Source organism: Dendropsophus ebraccatus, chromosome 6 (genome assembly GCF_027789765.1).
Source record: "Dendropsophus ebraccatus isolate aDenEbr1 chromosome 6, aDenEbr1.pat, whole genome shotgun sequence".
In the NCBI taxonomy this organism is placed as follows: Eukaryota; Metazoa; Chordata; class Amphibia; order Anura; family Hylidae; genus Dendropsophus; species Dendropsophus ebraccatus.
In genome coordinates, this window is record NC_091459.1 from 131,123,412 (window position 1) to 131,132,014 (window position 8,603).

Here is an 8,603-nt window from a genome sequence, read left to right on the forward strand (position 1 = left end):
ATCTATCTATCTATCTATCTATCTCCTATCTATCTATCTATCTATCTATCTTTTTTCTGTGCATGATAACACTGTCATAGTTAACACCAGTAAGCAAATATTATCACCATACTGTACACGTTACTGCCATACTGTCACTAAGCAAACCCACCAATATTTCCTATACTAACAGTATATAAGTAACAAATAATATCACCACACCATGAGCACGGCCATTATCACCACATAGTGACTAATACCGCTACACTGTGACTGAATACAATCCACTATATACAACACTAAAATTACCAATAATACGAGTAATACCATCACACCATGCCCACTACTCCCACCATACAGTGACTGGATAATACCACTATACCATCACACCATGCCCACTACTCTCACCATACAGTGACTGGATAATACCACTATACCATCACACCATGCCCACTACTCTCACCATACAGTGACTGGATAATACCACTATACCATCACACCATGCCCACTACTCTCACCATACAGTGACTGGATAATACCACTATACCATCACACCATGCCCACTACTCTCACCATACAGTGACTGGATAATACCACTATACCATCACACCATGCCCACTACTCTCACCATACAGTGACTGGATAATACCACTATACCATCACACCATGCCCACTACTCTCACCATACAGTGACTGGATAATACCACTATACCACCACACCATGCCCACTACCCTCACCATACAGTGACTGGATAATACCACTATACCATCACACCATGCCCACTACTCTCACCATACAGTGACTGGATAATACCACTATACCATCACACCATGCCCACTACTCTCACCATACAGTGACTGGATAATACCACTATACCATCACACCATGCCCACTACTCTCACCATACAGTGACTGGATAATACCACTATACCACCACACCATGCCCACTACCCTCACCATACAGTGACTGGATAATACCACTATACCATCACACCATGCCCACTACTCTCACCATACAGTGACTGGATAATACCACTATACCATCACACCATGCCCACTACTCTCACCATACAGTGACTGGATAATACCACTATACCATCACACCATGCCCACTACTCTCACCATACAGTGACTGGATAATACCACTATACCACCACACCATGCCCACTACCCTCACCATACAGTGACTGGATAATACCACTATACCATCACACCATGCCCACTACTCTCACCATACAGTGACTGGATAATACCACTATACCATCACACCATGCCCACTACTCTCACCATACAGTGACTGGATAATACCACTATACCATCACACCATGCCCACTACCCTCACCATACAGTGACTGGATAATACCACTATACCATCACACCATGCCCACTACTCTCAGCATACAGTGACTGTATAATACCCCTATACCATCACACCATGCCCACTACTCTCACCATACAGTGACTGGATAATACCACTATACCATCACACCATGCCCACTACCCTCACCATACAGTGACTGGATAACACCACTATACCATCACACCATGCCCACTACTCTCACCATACAGTGACTGGATAATACCACTATACCACCACACCATGCCCACTACCCTCACCATACAGTGACTGGATAATACCACTATACCATCACACCATGCCCACTACCCTCACCATACAGTGACTGGATAACACCACTATACTGGCACCAAATAACAGCCACTATATAAAGACCAATATTCTCCCAAAGCAGCGACAATAGAACACAGGTGTCACACTCCGTCCCTCCAGCTGTTACAAAACTACAAATCCCATCATGCCTGGACAGCTAAAGCATGACGGGAATTGTAGTTTTGCAACACCTGGAGGGCAGGAGTGTGACACCCCTGATACTGAGGCAGATCCCAGCTGTATAAAGGTTCTGCAGACCTTACAGGTGATTATAGTGCAGTTACATCCTGTCACTCACAGTAGGCGTCTTCTCTTCACTTTTCCTTTTCTTCTCCATCTGGCTCCGGTCATCAGGAAGGCTTCTCTGGCCATGACTCCTCTCCACGGGATCTGCCAGACAGACATTTTAGGCTTCTTGCTCCAGCAACATCCTCATCTATACATCCTCATCTATACATCCCTCCATATAGAATAGCCCCCCCTGCATCCCCCCATATAGAATAGCCCCCCTGCTGTACATCTCCCTATATAGAATAGCCCCCCCCCCCCGCATCCCCCTCCCATATAGAATAGCCCCCCTGCATCCCCCTCCCATATAGAATACCCCTGCATCTCTCCCATATAGAATACCCCCCCTGCATCCCCCTCCCATATAGAATAGCCTCCCCTGCATCCCCCTATATAGAATAGCCCCCCCTGCATCCCCCCATATAGAAAAGTCCCCCTGCATCCCCCTCCCATATAGAATAGCCCCCCTGCATCCCCCTCCCATATAGAATAGCCCCCCTGCATCCCCCTCCCATATAGAATAGCCCCCCTGCATCCCCCTCCTATATAGAATAGCCCCCTGCATCCCCCTCCTATATAGAATAGCCCCCCTGCATCCCCCTCCCATATAGAATAGCCCCCTGCATCCCCCTCCCATATAGAATAGCCCCCCTGCATCCCCCTCCTATATAGAATAGCCCCCTGCATCCCCCTCCTATATAGAATAGCCCCCCTGCACCCCCTCCCATATAGAATAGCCCCCCCTGCACCCCCCCCCATATAGAATAGCCCCCCCTGCATCCCCCTCCTATATAGAATAGCCCCCCCCTGCACCCCCCCCATATAGAATAGCCCCCCCTGCATCCCCTCCCATATAGAATAGCCCCCTGCACCCCCCCCCATATAGAATAGCTCCCCTGCATCCCCCTCCTATATAGAATAGCCCCCTGCACCCCCCATATAGAATAGCTCCCCTGCATCCCCCTCCTATATAGAATAGCCCCCCCCTGCATCCCCTCCCATATAGAATAGCCCCCTGCACCCCCCCCATATAGAATAGCTCCCCTGCATCCCCCTCCTATATAGAATAGCCCCCCTGCATCCCCTCCTATATAGAATAGCCCCCTGCATCCCCCTCCTATATAGAATAGCCCCCTGCATCCCCCTCCCATATAGAATAGCCCCCTGCATCCCCCTCCCATATAGAATAGCCCCCCTGCATCCCCCTCCCATATAGAATAGCCCCCTGCATCCCCCTCCTATATAGAATAGCCCCCCTGCATCCCCCTCCCATATAGAATAGCCCCCCTGCATCCCCCTCCCATATAGAATAGCCCCCTGCATCCCCCTCCCATATAGAATAGCCCCCCTGCATCCCCCTCCTATATAGAATAGCCCCCTGCATCCCCCCCATATAGAATAGCCCCCCTGCATCCCCTCCTATATAGAATAGCCCCCCTGCATCCCCTCCTATATAGAATAGCCCCCTGCATCCCCCTCCCATATAGAATAGCCCCCCTGCATCCCCCTCCCATATAGAATAGCCCCCCTGCATCCCCTCCCATATAGAATAGCCCCCCTGCATCCTCCTCCTATATAGAATAGCCCCCTGCATCCCCCTCCTATATAGAATAGCCCCCCTGCATCCCCTCCTATATAGAATAGCCCCCTGCATCCCCCTCCTATATAGAATAGCCCCCTGCATCCCCTCCCATATAGAATAGCCCCCTGCATCCCCCTCCCATATAGAATAGCCCCCCTGCATCCCCTCCCATATAGAATAGCCCCCTGCATCCCCCTCCCATATAGAATAGCCCCCTGCATCCCCCTCCCATATAGAATAGCCCCCTGCATCCCCTCCCATATAGAATAGCCCCCTGCATCCCCCTCCCATATAGAATAGCCCCCTGCATCCCCTCCCATATAGAATAGCCCCCTGCATCCCCCTCCCATATAGAATAGCCCCCTGCATCCCCCTCCCATATAGAATAGCCCCCCTGCATCCCCCTCCCATATAGAATAGCCCCCTGCATCCCCTCCTATATAAAATAGCCCCCCTGCACCCCCTCCCATATAGAATAGCCCCCCTGCATGCCCTCCCTGTGTGGCCACATGTGAAGGGGTTAAAAAAAAAAAAAAACATTCTCACCTCACCTCGCTCCCAGCAGCTTCTTTCTCCGGATCTTCAGCATCTTCTTTCTGCTGCAGCAGCGTGGCGGCGGCGGCTGCGGCTCTCCTCTCTCTCCTCCAGGTCCTCAGCGGCGCGTCAGGGAAGTGACGTCACCGCTGGGGGCCTGGTGGAGGTGGCTGCAGACGTGCCTGCGCGCGGCACGTCTGCGGCCCTTGGCACTTGGGGGAAGCACAACGGGGCGGAGACACGCCACCGCAGCCCCCTCCCGCCACCACAGCCCGCTCACCTCACCCCGGCTGGCCCGCTCCTGACGTGCTCCGCCAATCAATGAGGGGCCGCTGCGGCCCCACGTTGATTGGATTGGAGGAGCATGTCAGGAGCGGGCCGCAGCGGTGATTTTTTTTTTTTTCCATTAGACAGCCCGGGCGGCCCACGGACTAGTAATCTGGCCAGCCCAGCGGGCATTTGCCCGCCTTGCCAGATTACCAGTCCGGGCCTGGCTGCTATAATGTGCCTGCACTTACACTTAGCTATATACACTGCTACTATAATGTGCCTGCACTTACAGTACACTTAGTCATTTACACTGTTGTGTAGGAAAGATTATGTCACTCTCCTCCTGCACAGCTCTGTGATTCTCATATTCTGATTGGTCCATGCTCAGTACACACCCCTTCCCATTGCTGTCATGTGACCACACAGACCTCTGACAGCAGCCCTGCTTCTCTATTCTAGCCTGTAAATAATCTGAAAACTTTTGATATTATAAGGGGTTGTGATGGAGGGAACTAGGTTTTATTCAAAATTTTTATTATAGCTTTTTAGTCTTTTACTATGTAATTTATCCAAATATCACACATCGTAGATCCTAGAATGTGACAACAATTTTCTCCTTGTATCGCACCTTTTTCAGTGAACAGAGAACATAACACTTTTGGAAATGAACCTGAATAAGAAGTTATATAATGTGAGGTCCCTGCGTCGTATCACAGCCCAGCATCAAAGGGCACTGACGTGTCTGAGGAGGCGAGCTGGGCCGATCATTGCCAATAAAAGTGTTTGAAGCCTGGACGGTTCTTTGCTGCTTGTGAAGTGAAGAAGAAAGCGATTGGATTGACATTATGGACATTGGCAGACATCTGTAAGAAAAGCAAGAAGATCCCATCAATACTGATCACAATAACTCCAATGCATAAATAAGGACTAGAAATGTATTTCTGTTCTTACAGAGAGGTGCACATGCCTGGTGGACATAGAGAAAACCATCTATTCAATAGTCTTGACATGAAGAACTTTTTCTTTTAACATCAGGGTCAGGGATGGAATTGTGTACTCTTCAGGACTCAAGTCACATGGCCTCCAAACCCTGACCAGGCCCAATGGTCAACAGTTCCTGCTTCTCCATGGTCAACAATTGGCACCTGTGCCCACCAGTCTTCACATTGTATCCACCAGTCTGTTGTGGACACCATTCTTCACATGCTGTGTCCACCCATCTGCACATGTTGTGGCCACCGGTCTCCACATGTTGTGTCCATCAGTCTCCACATATTTTGTTCATCAGTGTCCTTGTGTTTTGTCCACCAGTCTCCACATGTTATGCTCAACAATCTCCACATGTTGTGTTCATCAGTGTCCACATGTTGTGGCCCCCAGTCTCCACATGTTGTGGCCACCAGTCTCCACAAGTTTTGTTCATCAGTGTCCACATGTTGTGCTCACCAGTCTCTACGTGTTGTGTCCACCAGTCCCCACAAGTTGTGTTCATCAGTCTCTACATGTTGTGGCCACCAGTCTCCACATGTTGTGCTCACCAGTCTCTACGTGTTGTGTCCACCAGTCCCCACAAGTTGTGTTCATCAGTCTCTACATGTTGTGGCCACCAGTCTCCACGTGTTGTGGCCAAGAGTCTCTATAACCCTCTCATTGCGTCTTTGTCTTCAGGTCTCTTACTGGGGATCCTCACTCACAATCCTAATAAGTTTTAGACATCTGGAGCAGGGTTAGAGGGGATACCCCTTGGGCTCAATCTTCTCAAATCACCTATAGTCACCTGAAACTTTTCTAGGTGTGGAATAGGTACTGCTGTTCTTTTATACTGTCCCACAACTACTATATTTCTCATAACGGCACCAGAAATGGGACATTTCATAGTCCTTCTAGCTGTAGTAAGAAGAGATGAGCGACTCTTGGGCATGCCCTGGTCTCTTCGAACCCGAGTGTGCGGCATTTGGTTACTGATGGCTGCAGAAGTTGGAAGAAGCCCTAAGGCTGCCTGTAAGACATGGATTCGGCCACAGGCTATAGGCTGGATCCATGTTTTCCAGGACTTCCTAAGGCTGCAGCCAACTTCTTCAGCCTCAGGTAATCAAATGCCACTCGGACTGAGCGTGCTTGAGATTCACTCACCTCTAGTAGCGCGCATCACACTGCAGAGCTTATATGCCACAAACCTTCCCTTGATGTATACACGTCTCTAAGGCAACAAACTTTTAACCCAAGAAGAAGGTACCTATAGTGAAATGGCCATCGGGAACCATGTCATTCCTATCGGTTCTGTTCATCTACAGGCCCACGACAAAATAATATAAATTAGTTTTTATACTATTACAACCCAAATATAGCACACAAATAAATTAAAACAGCAAATATTTTATAAAAATTGGGTCCTTTACACCCATATATGTGTGTTTTTGTATTGGTGTGTGTGTCAGCCCCACCGATCAGCTGTTCAGCCCTCACACTACAGAGTGAACGAGGTCAGAGGCAGTTTGCTCCATTCACTGTGTTGTGGCCGGACCTGGTTACTGCACCATTCACTTGAACAGGATCCAAATTGCAGTTATACATTATCACCACTACCCCTTGGATGGAGCTACCTGCTTCCAATTGTGGTGTCCCACAAAGGTGGTTCTTTTTCTTTTCTTTTTGTGTTTCATACACCTGTCCAAAAAGTTCCTTCATCGGCTTAAGTAATGCTGGAGTATTTAGAAGTTATATTATTGTCTGCCACTAGATGTCAGTATTGTACATGTCCAAGTATTGTACAGCCAAAGTTACTAAAGGGTTACTGTTTTTTCTCTTGTACCATATGGATCTGTGAGCCAAAAGGAATCCTTTCTTCTCTACCTATCCATATCTCTCTCTTTTCTCACACTCTCCTTTCACCCACTCACAGCACACTTTAGATATGCTGGGAGATAGGAAGTCACATGGGTACAGGAAGTGTAGTTGAGTCTTTGTCAGGTTCCTGTGCAGAGAGGACACAAGTGACCTCCCTGCTGCAGTCAAGCTGGGCCCTGGCTCCCGCCAGTTCCCCTGTCAGTGACAGCTGAACCAGTCCAGAGAGGCTTTTGTAGCTAGACTATGCAGAGACAGGATGCAACCTACAGCTTCAACTAACTATATACGACACTCTGCAGTGGTAGATCTTCACAAGAGAGTACAAGTCAGAGACAACCTCAACCCACGCCAAGAACTAGGAGAAGCCACAGAGCAGGACAATATCCACCAAAAGCCAAAGAGTTAGGAACTGATCTAAATAGAGCAAAGTTACAGTAAGCCTATGAACTATATCTCGCAGCACAGGTGTCAGCAGGGAACCCTCAGCATTCCGCTCATCCCAGGTAACAAGGTTGGGGGCCTGTGTCACCCTCTAGGAAGGTTCAGCTGAGTCTAGTAGGCATAAGGTGGTGTGAAGACTATTCAAGGTCAATACACGGGCACAGGTGTTCTTCTTCTAAGTATTCTACCTAATCCTCCAACATCCCGGCAGAGCACAGTACCACCTGGGTTGAGACTCTTGCGGTATCCTCCTCTCTACTGCTCTTCTTCTTCGTATCACTCAGAACACTACTCAGTCGGCACGACTATACCTTATACTACACTCCTACAACAGATCTGGTTACTGTATTGTCAAGTTTTTGTCTGGAACTATTGTCAAGTGTGTTTCCACGTGCTCTTTCAAGAGAAACCTCATAATCTTGTAATCTACTGCAAGTGAGCACTTTCTAGTAAACAACAAACCTATTTAAGTGAAAGAGACTCTGTGATTTTTCACTTTCCACCGACACAGTACACACACCGTGACCTTGGGACACTTCCCCTTTCTGTGGGTGGCGGTTCCTATAGTCCGGAAAGGTCACTACACCGCTCTGGCCATCCGTGATCATTCTAACCCAAGGGACCCAGTAGCTACCCAGCAGGACACTGACCACAGGGGAAAAGCAGTACAACCGGCCTTGTAAACTAAAAGCAGCCATGCCATCACACCTGTGTGCCCAACCGCCACTGGTGTCACAAAGTAACACTCCAAGGTCCGGCTGTATCTCGGCCAACCACCTCTGGCATGGAGTCACACATTACCAAGTGACCGGCCGCTCCTCCGATAAAACATCACACCGGGGGTTACACACCACACAGTCCCATCCACTGTGTATAGTGGGCACTGAACTGCTGATCGTCAAGGGTTACCAGTGTCGATCAGTGACTGATGACTGATCCTGTAAATAGCTCATTAGTCTCTTTTGCCTGAATATCCCCCAATAACACATCTT

At 48.8% G+C, this 8,603-nt stretch overlaps 1 long non-coding RNA gene across 2 annotated transcripts in view; it reads left to right on the top strand.

The window, feature by feature from the left end:
* The window catches only part of LOC138794453 (uncharacterized), a 135,094-nt gene extending 127,031 nt beyond the window's left edge, over positions 1-8,063 (top strand). For both annotated transcript variants that reach the window (XR_011363446.1, XR_011363447.1), the window contains one exon: positions 4,961-8,063. This is a non-coding gene — a long non-coding RNA (uncharacterized lncRNA). The remainder of the gene's footprint in view (positions 1-4,960) is intronic.
* The last annotated feature ends 540 nt before the right edge of the window (positions 8,064-8,603 follow it).